We start from the raw sequence: 15,483 nt of genomic DNA, 5'->3' as shown, positions 1-15,483 counted from the left end.
AATGCAGCTTTTTTCAAAACAGTAAGGCCCCACTCACACTACAGTCATGGCCAAAAGTTTTGAGGATGACACAAATACACATTTTCAAAGTCAGTGTTTTTTAGATCTTTTTGTCAGATGTTACTATGATATACTGGAGTATAATTACAAGCATTTCATAAGTGTAAAAGGCTTTTATCGACAATTACATTAAGTAAATATTTGTGTTTTTTTTTTCAAAACCTCTGCAATTCGCACAGGCGTTCTGGCAATCAACTTCTGGGCCACATTCTGACTGATGGCAGCCCATTCTTGCATAATCTATGCTTGGAGTTTGTCAAAATTTGTGTGTTTTTTTTTTTTGTTCGCCCACCTCTTGAGGATTAACCACAAGTTCTCAATGAGATTAAGGTCTGGGTAGGTTCCTGGCCATGGAACAAAAATGTTGATGTTTTTTTCCCCAAGCCACTTAGTTATCACGTTTGCCTTATGGCAAGGTGCTTCATCATGCTGGAAAAGGCATTGTTCTTCACCAGATTGTTCTTGGATGGTTAGGAGAAGTTGCTCTCAGAGGGCGTTTTTGTATCATACATTCATGGCTGTGTTCTTAGACAAAATCGTGAGTGAGCCCAATCCCTTGGCTGAGAAGCAACCCCACACATGAATGGTCTCAGGATGCTTTACTGTTGGCATGGCACAGGACTGATGGTAGCGCTCACCTTTTCTTCTCCAGACAAGATTTTTTTCCGGATGCCCCAAACAACTGCAAAGGGGATTTATCAGAGAAAATGACTTTACCCGAGTCCTCAGCAGTCCTACCTTTTGTAAAATATCATTCTGTCCCTGATGTTTTTCCTGGAGAGAAGTGGCTTCTTTTCTACCCTTCTTGACACCAGGTCATTCTCCAAAAGTCTTTGCCTCACTGTGCATTCAGATGCACTCACACCTGCCTGCTGCCATTCCGGAGCAAACTCTGCACTGGTGGTGCCCCGATCCCACAGCTGAATCAACTGTAGAAAACGCTCCAGGCGCTTGCTGGACTTTATTATAAAAATAAGTTGCGCTAGAAATAAACTATCACGCCTAAAGTGACACGAAATTAAAATAACAAATATTGCAATTATGATCGTTCAAACAAATGTCCATATGCACAAAGATCAAACGGTGATAAGTGCACGAAATGAGTTAATATATGAAGAGATGAATATAGATGAACAGCAAAGTCCTCTAGGGTTGTGTATTCCAATGTACATCACCGTTCACTGAGAATAAGGCCGCGTACACACGCGCGGACTGTTCGCCCAACTTTGGGCCACACACGACGGACGAACAGTTTGCTGAAACCGTGCGCGATGACGTGAACGGCACGTACGACGGGACGAAAAATACAACGTCCTATACACTGCATTATAGCTTTCGGCGTGAAAATCCTTTCTGAGCATGCGCGCAACTTTGTTTGACGAACAAGCCTACACACGAGCGGACTGTTCGCTGAAACAAGGTTTCAGCGGACAGTTTTACGGAATTTCCGAAAAACCTTGTCCGTCCAACTGTCCGCTGAAACTGTCCGCTGAAAGCCCACACACGAGCGGACTGTCCGCCCAAACACTGTTCAGCGGACAAAGTTGGACGAACAGTCCGCCCGTGTGTACGCGGCCTAAGGTTAGAATGGAAAGAGGAAGACGGGACAATATTTGTTATTCTAATTTCGTGTCACTTTAAGCATGATAGTTTATTTTTATAATACTTATTTGCACCATAGGGATATTTGATGGTTTTTGTTGCAGCTTTTTTGTAATTTGTGTGTTTTTCTAGCGCGGTATGTACTTATTTTTATTTATGCTTGCTGGACTTTCTTGGGCACCCTGAAGCCTTTTTCACAAATACAGTGTAAATGTTTTTTTATGGGATTAAGTTCATTTTCATGGCAAAGAGGGAATTTGCAATGAATTGTTTGCAAAGTCCCTTGTTTCCTGTCCCTGTCCTGAGCTTGCCCTGCTCATGTGTGCTCCCTCCATTTGTATATAGTTAGGTTGTTATTTGGGTTGCTGCACTTTCATGTTTATTTGTCACTTTATATTGTTATATTGTTTATGGTTTACTGGTGTAGGTGTTGGAATTGTATTATTTGTCTTATTAACCATTTGCCGACCGCTGCACGCCGATATATATGTCGGCACAATGGCAGCTGTGTGCAAATGGGCGTAACTGTACGTCCCCTTTATTTGGCGGGCCCGTTCCCCACGGGACCCACAGACTCGATGTCTGCCGGTGTCCCAGCGATCGCGTCATGGAGCCACAGAACGGGGAGATGTAAACAAGGCATTTCCCCATTCTGCCTAGTGACATGACAGAGATCACTGCTCCTTGTCATCAGGAGTAGTGATCGCTGTCATGTGAGTGGTAGCCCATCCCCCCACAGTTAGAATCACTCCCTAGGACACACTTAACCGCTTGATCGCCCCCCTAGTGGTTAACTCCTTCCCTGCCATTGTCATTTACACAGTAATCAGTGCATTTTTATAACACTGATCGCTGTATAAATGACAATGGTCCCAAAATAGTTTCCGATGCGTCTGTCATAATTTCGCAGTCATGAATAAAATCGCAACCCAATCAGCGGGCCGGCGGGCAGGGGAGCAGAGAGATGATATCATCTCTCACTGCCTGCCCTGCATCACTGCAGTTCCGCTCTCACTGTGCAGCCACGGGCAGCAGAGGGAGTACATCATCTCTCTGCTGCCTGCCTTCACTATGGGACACAGCAAATGACAATCCGCAATCTGTGGCAGGTGAAGTCGTGGCAAGTGACACTCTGCTACGTGTGGCAGGTGACGTGGCAATGACAATCCTCAATGTGTGACAGGTTGTGTTATGGCAAGTGACAATCCACAATTTGTGGCAGGTGATGTGGCAAGATACAAATAGAGCTTTCTTTTGGTGATATTTGATCACTTCTGCAGTTTTTATTTTTTGTGCTATAAACAAAAAAAGAGCGACAATTTTGAAAAAAAAACAATATTTTTTACTTTTTGCTATAATACTTATCCAAAGAACAAAAAAATGTCTTTATGAGTTTAGGCCAATATTTATTCTTCCACATATTTTTTACATTTATTAGTTTGCACAAAAGTTAGTGGATATATTTATGGCATTTTAATTTTTTATTTGTCTTACTATTAATTGCAGTGATCTGCAATTTTTAGCGAGACTGTGACATTGCGTAGGACAAATTGGACACTTTTGACATATTTTTGGGACCATTGACATTTATACAGCGATCTGTGCTATAAAAATGCACTTATTACTGTGTAAATGTTAAATGTGTTACCTGGTAGGTGTTTTTAACTGTGGGGCGGATGGGTCTGACTGGATGAGGAGAGAGATCTGTGTTCCTAATCGCTAGGAGCAGCAGATCTATCTCTCCTCCCCTCTCAGAATGGGGATCTGGCTGTTTACATTGACAGCTTATCCGACTTCAGTACTTTGAAACACTGATGTGAAAAAAGGAATCTGAAAACTTATCTGCCTATTTTAAAAACAATTATAAATTATACAAAACACCCAAATAATGAATATTTTAATTAAAACTGGACCCTGGTGGGCTTAGCTCCCCTCTTCCTTCCTTCACTTTAGGGTTTCTCAGCTCCCTCATGTTCTGTGCTCATAGTGCTTCACATCTTCTCCACCTTCTTTCTCCATAGCACCACTCATCTCCTCATCTTCCATCTCCAGAGCTTTATTGCTTTCCCTCACCTCTCCTTAGTACAATGCCACTTCTACCTTTAATCTTCAATCACCATAGTATGGTGCATCTCCCCCTTCCCTCTCCATAGCATTACTTATCTCTCTCTCTGGTGTCCTTTTATGAAGCAGTGAAATCTATTCACTGCTTCATTCTCCGGCATTCACATAGGAGATCTTTCTCCTCTGTGTGCCACTATATGAAGCGGAGTAGATCGCTTCACACTTGGAGGTGTGAAGCGATCTACAAACGCTTCTAACACTGGAGAACGGCCCCTAATACTGGAATCTCGTGAGACTTTACGAGATTACAGTACTAGAAATTCACTCATACACAGAGATGTCAATATATTAAGCAGTGATAAATTATCACAGCTCAATACACTGACACGCGGTGTGATTAATGTTAGTGAAATAAAGCGTCCCCCTACATAATATATACATGTATACACACACAGACATTATATATACATGTATATACACACACATTATATATATATACATATACACATTATATATATATATGTATATATATGTATACACATACATATGACAGGGGGACATGGTTACAGTGTTGGGGGGTCTGAACGAGGCATAAGGAAGTTAATTATCTTCCTCTTTCCTCCTCAGATCCCCCGATTCCCTCTTCACTACCCCGGTTCTCCACCTCTGAGTTGGTGAATCGGGGAATGTGAATTCTGACACAGATCACAAGTGAAGCGCTGAGATCACAGCTTCATATAGTGACCGTTACTGTGTCAGTCTATGAGGATTCTCCATGTGCGGAGATAATCGGCGGGAGAACAAGTTCAAACACATCTCCCCCCATTATCTCTGGTTTATATACTGTTTATGGGCTGTGATCAGCGGCGATCCTCTGGATCTCCACTGATCATTGCTTCATAAACGGACACCTCTGTCTTCTGCCTCTTCTCACCAAAACATTGCTCATCTATTACACCTCCTCTCTTCATACTGTCACTGATTTCTGCCTCTCCTCTCCACAGCACCACTCATATTCTAGGTCTCCCCCTCTCCATAGCATTGTCTCTTTATTTTGCTTGCCTTCTCCACAGTGATGTTCTTTTCCATAACCGCCCTGTTCTATAGTAATATTTTTCTCCTTGACCTCCCCAATCCATAGTGATGTTCTTCTGCTCTGCTTTCTCTCTACATAGTGCTACTTCTTTTCACCAACTCTTAAACTATGGTGATGTTCATCTTCTCCACCCACCTCTCCATAGAGTATCATCTCTTCCTCCCCTCTTCATAGTGTAGCTCCTGTCCTCTGCCTCCCCTCTCCATAACGATACTTAGCTCTTCAGTCTCAACTTTATTATAGTGTTGTTCATCTCCTCCACCACCCCATTGGATCACTCATTTTCCCCTGCCTTCCTTCTCCATATTGTTATTTCTATCCACCACCTTCCCAATTCATAGTGTCATTCCTCTCCTTTGCCTTCCCTCTTCAATGCGTCGTTCCTGTCCTCTGGTTCCCCTCTCCATAGTGATGGTAATCGCCTTCATAGCTAAAGCGCTTACTACTTACATGTAGAGGTACCCCTGTAGGAGCTGCAGGCGTGGTTGTAGCAATCTGCCAATCACCCTGCTGCCAACCCCTCATCAATCACCCAAAAGACAATAAACAGTCAGTTGCTTCGTTTTCTTGATTTTTATTTGAAAGTTAAACTTGGAGAGATATGAGGGATGTATGAGATGCCCATAAAGATTTCAGAGGGATCGGTTATCATTCATGGCCTTGGCTTTGTTAATGGATTTCCCTTGTAGAGTCCTTAGGACGGACTATTGCCCCTTCCGTTATCTATCTGACTGAAGATCTACAACTCACAGCTTCCAGTTAAACAAGATGAATCACTCTGAATAATTCCCTTTTATTAGACTGATGTGGTGTTCCTGCTACACATTTAGAGAGCCAAAGGCCTATACCACCTATCTTCCATGGCTCAAAGAACTAACAGACACACAGTCTCTGGAAGTTGTTGCAAACTTGAACTTGGCACATGTTAAAGCGGGAGTCCGCCGTTTTTTTTTTTTTTTTAAAGCCAGCAGCTACAAATACTGCAGCTGCTGACTTTTAAAATAATGACACTTACCCGCCCAGCGTGCCCGCGATGTCGGCACCCGAAGCCGATCTCTCGATCGTCTCTCGGGTGCTGCCGCCGCCATCTTGGGTATGGGAATCAGGAAGCGGAGCCTTGCGGTTTCATTTCCCGGTTCCCTACTGCGCATGCGCGAGTCGCGCTGTGCAATAAGGATGGTCCCCGCTGTCTCTGGGATCCGTGTGTTTCCCAGCAGACAGCGGGGGACCTTCGGAAAGGGGCGTAGATTCTGCGGAAAGGGGCGTACCTTCTGCAGATATCTATGCCGGAAGTGGGTGCAGATACCTGTACTGTACAGGTATCTGCTCCCCCCTCCCCCCTGAAAGGTGCCAATTGTGGCGCCGGAGGGGGGGGGAGGGTTCCAATGAGCGGAAGCTCCACTTTAGGGTGGACCTCCGCTTTAAATGACAGACTATTGCTCAAGCCCGTCCACTTCTGTCCATACTGTGTTCCCTGGCCACACAGTAAACTACTCTACTCTCTCCAGTACTTCTGCTTCTTCAACATTACACTAACCTTCTCCTTTGTATCAAAGTCCTGTGTTCCCCACTCACAGAAATCCAATAGCTGGTCTACTTCTGCCGCTTTACTCCTACTTCCTCCACTTGATCCTGTTTACAGTCAAGCACTGTGTTCCCGGTCACAGAAACCTGATGCACTCTGCAGAGATGAGGATCCTCAACTTTAGCTCCTTTTCCGCGGCTCCTCCATCCCTCCACGCACATGGCACATACCCGCATGGGGATGCCCAGTATAGCACCTCAGCACGCCATTCTGTCTTTCCTGTGCTCTCCAACTCCTCCCTGGAAGCATGTGACCCCAGCTTATATGGGAGGCCTGCCCCCTGCCAATGCAAATTAATGATTCTTCAGAGCCCCCCACATGAGCTGCCTGCCACTTAGATCTCAAGTCCAGCCTCCCTTCCAGAACAATTCCAGGAGAAGATCTCTGAGCCAGAGTGTAGGTGGCCACACCCCCCACTATACTAACACTCCCATTCCTAAATCAAAACAACCAGGCCTGGAATAGAAACACAAGCCTGGCTAAATTTACCTGCCACTAGTCCTGTGACTAGAAAAAATATTAATCTAGCACCTACCTAAAAGTAGAGGGTGCTACATATGTATGTCAACATTATTTGATAACACCCCTTTTTAATTATGAATAATCCACCTCTATTAAATTGGTAATACTATCTCTAAGTCTTGAAATATGACAAATCTGATTACATAATGCCAGGGCTTTTTTTTCAGCTGGAACTTGGTGGAACTCAGGCTCTCTGTTTTTTTCTTTTTTTGTGTTGATTAGATCATTCCCCCTTGTGTTCAGTGGAGAGAGGAAGGGGGCTCGATCTGTGCAGCCAATGAATTGCCTTCTTATCTCACAATACTGAAGCCAGGGTTAGCTGCACGCAGGGCAGGACTTAGGGTGGTGGGGGCCCCTGGGCTTGAGTCACTTTCGGGCCCTGCCTTCTATACATTACCATATTTATCAGCATATGACACACGCCAGTGTATAACACGCACCCCAAGGAGGGAATTTTAAGGAAAAAAACTTTTAGGAATGAAGTTTAAGGAAAAAAAATGACATTTAAATGCCCATCAATGCAGGCTTATCAGTGTCCATCTGCAGCCTTGTCCATCCATCTGCAGCCTTGTCCAGTGTCATTGCAGCCTTGTCAGTGTAGCCTTGTCATTTGCAGCCTGGCCCCAGTGTCATTTGCAGCCTTGTCATTGCAGTCTTGAAGTTTAAAAATAGCGCCGCAGAGATACAGAGTCCGGTGTATCTCTGCGGCTCTCGGGTCCTTTCGTGGCTCTGGGCAGCTCTTGGGTCCTCTCAGCGGCTCTCGTGTCCTCTTGGCGGCTCTCAGGTCCTCTGGCAGTCCCGAGCGGAGCTGAGAGTAGCCACGTGTACTTGGCTCGGCTCAAAGTCACGCCCAGTCCCTGTGTTATGTCCATCATAGGGCGGAACTGGGCATGACTGTGAGCGGAGCCGAGCCGAGTACACTCGGCTATGTATCTCAGCGTGGCCCCCTATTGGGCGGGGCCCATGGGCTTGAGCCCAGTCAAGCCCAATGGTAAGTCCAGCCCTGGCTGCACGGATTGGCCCCTCCCCTCTCCACTGAACACACAGCGCCAGGCGCTCATGCCAGGAATCTGCTCGTGTTTCAGTCAGGGCACAGTGTCTTCCCATTCAGATATTGACATGGTATTGGGCCCTGGGTGGTATCTCATTGGGCTGTCTGGAACTGTCATTTGTCCCCTCCAGATCTATTTTGACCATCTTCTGCTGGGTCCTGGCAATTTCTTTCTACTTTTGCCACTGTCTCTCTGCCTCTCTTTCCCTGTTTTGGTGGCTGGCAGACTCTTTCTGTTCTTTCTAGTCATGACAGGTGTAGTACCTGGAGGAGAGGGTGGCTGCAGGGCGGTTGTATTTTCCATGGATTGCTGTCCCAGGATCAATGTATAGGAATGTGCAGCAATTTAACTTTAATGTACAGGCAGGAGGGGGTTAACTATATACAGGAGGAGGGGGGGTTAACTATATACAGGAGGAGTGGGGTTAGCTATTGTGGCAGCACGCAGGTAAAGTCACCTGGTTGTATCCAGGATGGGAAATATGTGTGCCCTAGATTCAGGCTTTATGCAGACTTTTACAATTAGAGGGGAAGAGTTAATGAGCCCAGCTGAAGTAAGTGGGCTCATTAAGACCTCTACAAAAAAAAACCAGCGTGCTTAGGGAGATGCTCCATCCTGGAACCAGTTTTGTGTTGCATAGACTGGGGAGTGTAATATCTGTCCTGTGCGGTGAGTTAACGCCTGTGTGGCAAACCTCTACAACAGAGACAGGGACTGGTGCAGCACAAGGCTGCACTCAGTTGTTAGACAGGGAATCTAAGTGTGTAGTTAGAGGTCAAGCTGACCAGGATTTATTTTCATGTTTTATTTTTGTTTGGCTGTTATATGTATCACTGCATGTAGCATAAATAAACCGCATCTTTTGTTTTTTGCACCTACAACGCTGTCTGCTGTGCCTGATTTTGTGTTGTGAACCCATACAGGGGGTCACACACACCCGCTGCCGAGCTAACCCCTCACAGTTGGTGGAGAATTTTGGCAGTTTTTTTTCAATTTTTTTAAAGGCCAGCATGGATGAGATACTGAGACAGCTGGCTCTAGCAAATGCAAATCAGCAGCAAACAAATGCGGCTTTACAAAAGAGCCTTGCAGCTCAACAACAGAGCCTTGCAGCCCAGCAGAAAGCTCACCTGCAGAGTCTGGAAGCTCAGCAACAAGCACAGCAGCAATATGAAGCCCGCTTTATAGACCTGTTGCAGAAGCAAGAGCAGAGTTTTCAACAGAAAATAGAGACATTAATACAGCAACGTCCGCAGACCAATGAAGCAAGTGGTTACAATAATACCGCATCCTTTGGTGTGAGCCGTTTATTGACAAAAATGACTGGAGAGGATGATCCGGAGGTGTTTTTGACCGCATTTGAAAGGACTGCTGAAAGGGAAAAGTGGCCTAAGGAGCAATGGGCTGGACTGGTGGCCCCTCTGTTAACTGGGGAATCGCAGAAAGCTTATTATGACCTAGAGCCTGACCAAGCAAAAGACTATGTGGTGCTAAAAACAAAAATATTGGCACGGCTGGGTGTCACCCTGGCCGTCCGGGCTCAGCGTGTGCATAATTGGACTTTTCAGGTTGGAAAACCCCCCAGGTCTCAAATGTATGATCTCATTCACCTGAGCAGGAAGTGCCTGCAGCCAGAGACTTTGACCGCACCAAACATTGTGGAATGTGTTGTTATGGATCATTTCCTGAGAGCTCTTCCTACTGCCATCCAAAAATGGGTAAGCCATGGAGACCCAGAAAATGCAGATAAACTTGTGGATCTGGTTGAGAGGTACTTGGCTACAGAGAACCTGACCACCTCTTCCAGGGACTCACGGACTTTCCACCCTAAGACCAGATCATCCCCAGTGGCGGGTAAGATGACTCCAAGGGGTGAGGGTGGAGAGAGTGAGAGGGTGGGAGTTCTACCTAAGATCTGGCGGGAGCAGCCCAGGAAGCCCATGCTGCAAGAGACAGCGAAAAAGATTATTTGCTACCGCTGCCGGCAAGAGGGACATATTGCAGCCAATTGCCCCGTTGTGGATGAGCCTATGCAATGTGACTTTATAAGGGAGAGACGTCAGTCGCTGTTTGCGACAGTTGCATGCACTGCCATTCGGGGACCTGAGAAACATTTATGTAAAATGTGTATTAATGGTAGAAATGTTGATGTGTTGCTGGATTCAGGTAGCCTGGTAACATTGATAAAAGCTGAATTAGTTACTACAGAGGTCTCTGGGAAGAACAGGGTGGCTGTTATTTGTGTGCATGGGGACACCCGAGAGTATCCTGTAACTTCAGTGTTTTTTGAGACCCCCAAAGGTAACCTCTCTCATCAGGTGGGGTTAGTGTCTCACTTACCACATGATGCTATTGTGGGAAGGGATTTTCCAAAATTCTGGGAACTCTGGGATTGTCCTGAGCCCCCCACTGGTGCCCCTATAAACCAGGAAGATGACCAGAATTCCTCTGGGAGTGGTGAGGACTCTCCTGAATTTCCCTTGTCGGTATTGGCGGGGGAAACTCGAGAAACTGGGGAGGAGCCAACATCCTCAGATGAAAACATGCCGTCTGTGGAGTTTTTGGATCTTGAGGTTCACAAGGAAAAGTTTGCCACAGAACAGTTAAAAGACCCCACCCTAATAAAAGCACGGGAAAATGTGGTGAAAATAGATGGCGAGTTAGTGAACCCAGATAAGACTTGCCCTTATCCTTACTTCACTATGGAAAGGGACCTGCTGTATCGAGTGTCTCAAAAGGCAGAAGAAACCATTGAGCAACTTGTAGTGCCCAAACCTTACAGGAAGTTGGTGTTAGAATTGGCTCATGGGCACATTCTGGGAGGTCATCTGGGGACAGAGAAAACCAGAGAGAGGGTATTGCAGAGATTCTATTGGCCTGGGGTCATGAAGGAAATAGAAAATGATTGTTCCTCCTGCCCTGTGTGTCAGAAGTCGGCACCTATGCCACATTTCCGTAACCCGCTGGTACCTCTTCCTATCATTGAGGTCCCCTTTGAAAGGATCGCAATGGATTTGGTAGGTCCGATAATGAAGTCCGCCAGGGGGCATCAGTACATTTTGGTTATATTGGACTATGCCACCCGTTATCCGGAAGCAATTCCTCTCCGAAATACCTTGGCCAAAACCATAGCCAAAGAGCTATCTCTTGTTTTTAGCCGCGTGGGTATTTGTAAGGAACTGCTTACGGACCAAGGTACACCCTTTATGTCCCGGGTTATGAAAGAATTATGCAAGTTGTACAAAGTGACGCAATTGCGTACATCTGTGTATCACCCCCAAACAGATGGGTTGGTTGAAAGATTCAACAAAACCCTTAAACAAATGTTAAAGAAGGTGGTGGATAGAGATGGAAAGAATTGGGACTGTCTAATACCCTATCTAATGTTTGCCATTAGGGAGGTACCCCAATCCTCTACGGGTTTCTCACCCTTCGACTTGCTCTATGGGAGACACCCAAGAGGGCTGCTGGATATCGCCAAGGAAACTTGGGAAAATGAGAGTTCTCCTCACAGGAGTGTGATTGAGCATGTCGCCCTGATGCAAGATAGAATTGCACAGGTAATGCCAATTGTAAAGGAACATTTAACCCAAGCGCAGTTAGCACAGCAGAGAGTGTACAACCGTGGGGCCAAGACCCATACTTTTTCCCCGGGGGATAGGGTCTTGGTGCTAGTCCCTACGGTTGAAAGCAAATTTCTGGCCAAATGGCAAGGTCCATATGAAGTAATTGAAAAAATTAGTGAGGTGAACTACAGGGTTAGACAGCCAGGAAGGCGAAAGCCGGAGCAGATCTATCACGTCAATCTGCTGAAAGCCTGGAGGGATAGGGAATCCCTAGTCGCAGAGACTTTGTCACAAGTACAGCCTGATTGCTTAGTTCCTGAGGTTGGAATAGCAGACACCTTATCGAAACCCCAACAACAGGAGGTTAAAGAGTTTGTACTTCGTAACAAAGAGATTTTCTCTGAGCTTCCGGGGCAAACATCTGGCGTAGAGCATGACATTATCACCCCGCCAGGAGAAAGGGTAAAACTAAAACCTTATAGAATACCAGAGGCCCGATGGGAGGCAATACGTGGGGAGGTTCAAAGGATGTTGGAATTGGGTGTGATAGAGGAGCCCCAGAGTGACTGGTCCAGTCCTATCGTACTAGTGCCCAAACCTGATGGGAGCTGGCGGTTTTGTAACGATTTTCGACAATTAAATAAAGTTACAAAATTTGACACCTACCCCATGCCGCGTATAGATGAGTTGATTGACCGGCTGGGAACAGCCCGATATATGACAACTCTTGATCTCACCAAAGGGTATTGGCAAATTCCCCTGGCCGAGTCGGCCAAGGAGAAAACTGCGTTTGTAACCCCAGATGGGGCATTCCAATATAAGAAAATGCCGTTTGGGTTACAGAATGCACCAGCAACATTCCAGCGGAAAATGGATAAGATTCTGAGGCCCCATCAGAAATATGCTGCAGCTTACCTGGAGAAGTGTACCATTGGACAGGAGGAGGCCAAATATCTTGGGTACACTATTGGGAGGGGGGTGATAAAACCCCAAGTCAATAAAGTCGAGGCCATACAGAGTTGGCCACGTCCCAACAGCAAGAAACAGGTACGAGCCTTTCTGGGAATCGCTGGCTATTATCGACGATTCATTCCCCATTTTGCTTCTCAGGCTGTGCCCCTCACCAACCTGACAAAAGGGAAAGAGTCTGTCATGGTTAAATGGTCCCCAGAGGCTGAAGAAGCATTTCAGTCCTTAAAAACAGCCTTATGTAGCCAGCCAGTGTTGTACTCACCAGACTTCTCTAAGGACTTTGTTGTACAAACTGATGCATCAGACGTTGGGTTAGGAGCAGTGTTATCCCAGGTCTGGAACGGGGAAGAGCACCCAGTCATTTACCTCAGCAGGAAGTTGAAGTCCCATGAGGTAAATTACGCCACGATTGAGAAGGAATGTTTAGCAGTGAAGTGGGCTCTAGATTCCCTTCGGTACTATCTGCTAGGTAGGCACTTTGACCTGGTGACTTATCACGCTCCTTTAAAGTGGATGGCTCAGAACAAGGAGACCAATAGAAGGGTAAATAGGTGGTTCCTGGCCCTACAAGAATTTAACTTTACAGTTAAGCATCGCCCTGGTGTTAAAATGGGGAATGTGGATGCTTTGTCTCGGATACATGCGTGTCTGACTGCTTGTGTTACAACCCCAAGGTTGAAACAAGAGGGGGGGGGGTATGTGGCAGCACGCAGGTAAAGTCACCTGGTTGTATCCAGGATGGGAAATATGTGTGCCCTAGATTCAGGCTTTATGCAGACTTTTACAAGAGGGGAAGAGTTAATGAGCCCAGCTGAAGTAAGTGGGCTCATTAAGACCTCTACAAAAAAAAACCAGCATGCTTAGGGAGATGCTCCATCCTGGAACCAGTTTTGTGTTGTATAGACTGGGGAGTGTGATATCTGTTCTGTGCGGTGAGTTAACGCCTGTGTGGCAAACCTCTACAACAGAGACAGGGACTGGTGCAGCACAAGGCTGCACTCAGTTGTTAGACAGGGAATCTAAGTGTGTAGTTAGAGGTCAAGCTGACCAGGATTTATTTTCATGTTTTATTTTTGTTTGGCTGTTATATGTATCACTGCATGTAGCATAAATAAACCGCATCTTTTGTTTTTTGCACCTACAACGCTGTCTGCTGTGCCTGATTTTGTGTTGTGAACCCATCCAGGGGGTCACACACACCCGCTGCCGAGCTAACCCCTCACACTATATACAGGAGGAGGGGGGTTAAAAATATACAGGAGGAGGGGGTTAGCTATATACAGGAGGAGGGGGGTTAACTATATACAGGAGGAGGGTGGTTAACTATATACAGGAGGGGAGAGAGTTAACTATGTACAGGAGGGGGGGTTAACTATATACAGGAGGGGGATGGTTAACTATATACAGGGGGGTTAACTATATACAGGAGGGGGTTAACTATATACAGGAGGAGGGAGGGATAACTATGTACAGGGTGTTAACTATATACAGGAGGGGGTTAACTATATACAGGAGGGGTTACTATGTACAGGGGGGGATACTATGTACAGGGGGGGGTAACAATGCACGGGGGGTTACTATGTACAGGGGGTAATTATGGCTCTGCCTGGGACACTGGTGTAAGGACTGACTCTGCTGGGGGCACCTGATGCAAGGAGGGACTCTGCTGGTGGCACCTGATGCAAGGACGGACTTTGCTGGTGGCACCTGATGCAAGGACGGACTTTGCTGGTGGCACCTGATGCAAGGACGGACTCTGCTGGGGGCAACTGATGCAGGGGCGGACTCTGCTGGGGGCACCTGATGCAAGGACAGACTCTGCTGGGGGCACCTGATGCAAGGACGGACTCTGCTGGTGGCACCTGATGCAAGGATGGACTCTACTGGGGACACCTGATGCAAGGATGGACTCTGATGGGGGCACCTGATGCAAGGACGGACTCTGATGAGGGCACCTGATGCAAGGACGGACTCTTCTGGGGGCACCTGATGCAAGGATCAACACTGCTAGGGGCACCTGATGCAAGGATGGACACTGCTGGGGGCACCTGATGCAAGGATGGGCTCTGCTGGGGACACCCGATGCAAGGACGGACTCTGCTAGGGACACCTGATGCAAGGATGGACTCTGCTGGGGACACCTGATGCAAGGACAGACTCTGCTGGGGACACCTGATGCAAGGACGGAATCTGCTGGGGGCGCCTGATGCAGGGACGGACTCTGCTGGGGGCACCTGATGCAAGGAAGGACCCTGCTGGTGGCAGGCGACACGCTCAGGGATCTCACTGGTTCGGCATTATGGTGAGTTGAATGATTTCATTTTCTATTACAATGTAATAATAGACTTAATGCACTTCAATCATCCTGACACCATAACAATCATGGTGCCTGGATGATTGCAGCGCTAATACCAGGTGTTTGGAGTATCTTTATCTGCTGATTGTTAAACTTTCTAGAATACACATATTTCTATTGTTGTGTAGGATCTGGGGCTGCTGTCCCTTTATTCCTCTCTCCCCCTTTCCCTCTCCATCCCTCATTCCTCTCAGACTCCAACCACGCCCCAGTTGAGCCATGCCCACGCATAAACCACACCCACAATTTCACGTAAACCACGCCCACTTCACGTCCCGCAGTTTTCTTTTCTTTGCTATGCCACGCCTACAAACGCATGCTCTGCCCCCTAATTTTAATATGGCTCTGCCTACAGCCAAAAAAGTGTCCCATAATTTTTTTTTGCAATGCTGGCAACTACGGTTTACTAGAGTCTCAAATAGAGGATACGGGAAGAAAGTGGGAATATAAGATAATATTGCATTATTCTGCATCATATGCATATGATGATATGCATATTCTGCATTATTCTGCAAGGAAATGTGATCACACATCTGGTAAATCTAGGAAAGAAATATTTGAGGTTATGTCTTTTGCTGTGATCTCAGGGGCCCTTCTGCACTCCACCA

The sequence above is a fragment of the Lithobates pipiens genome, unplaced genomic scaffold (assembly GCF_037356315.1).
Source record: "Lithobates pipiens isolate NorthernLeopardFrog02 unplaced genomic scaffold, aLitPip1_a1.2 Scaffold_13, whole genome shotgun sequence".
NCBI lineage: Eukaryota > Metazoa > Chordata > Amphibia > Anura > Ranidae > Lithobates > Lithobates pipiens.
The sequence above is the reverse complement of the archived record's forward strand: the minus strand, read 5'-3'. Positions refer to the sequence as shown.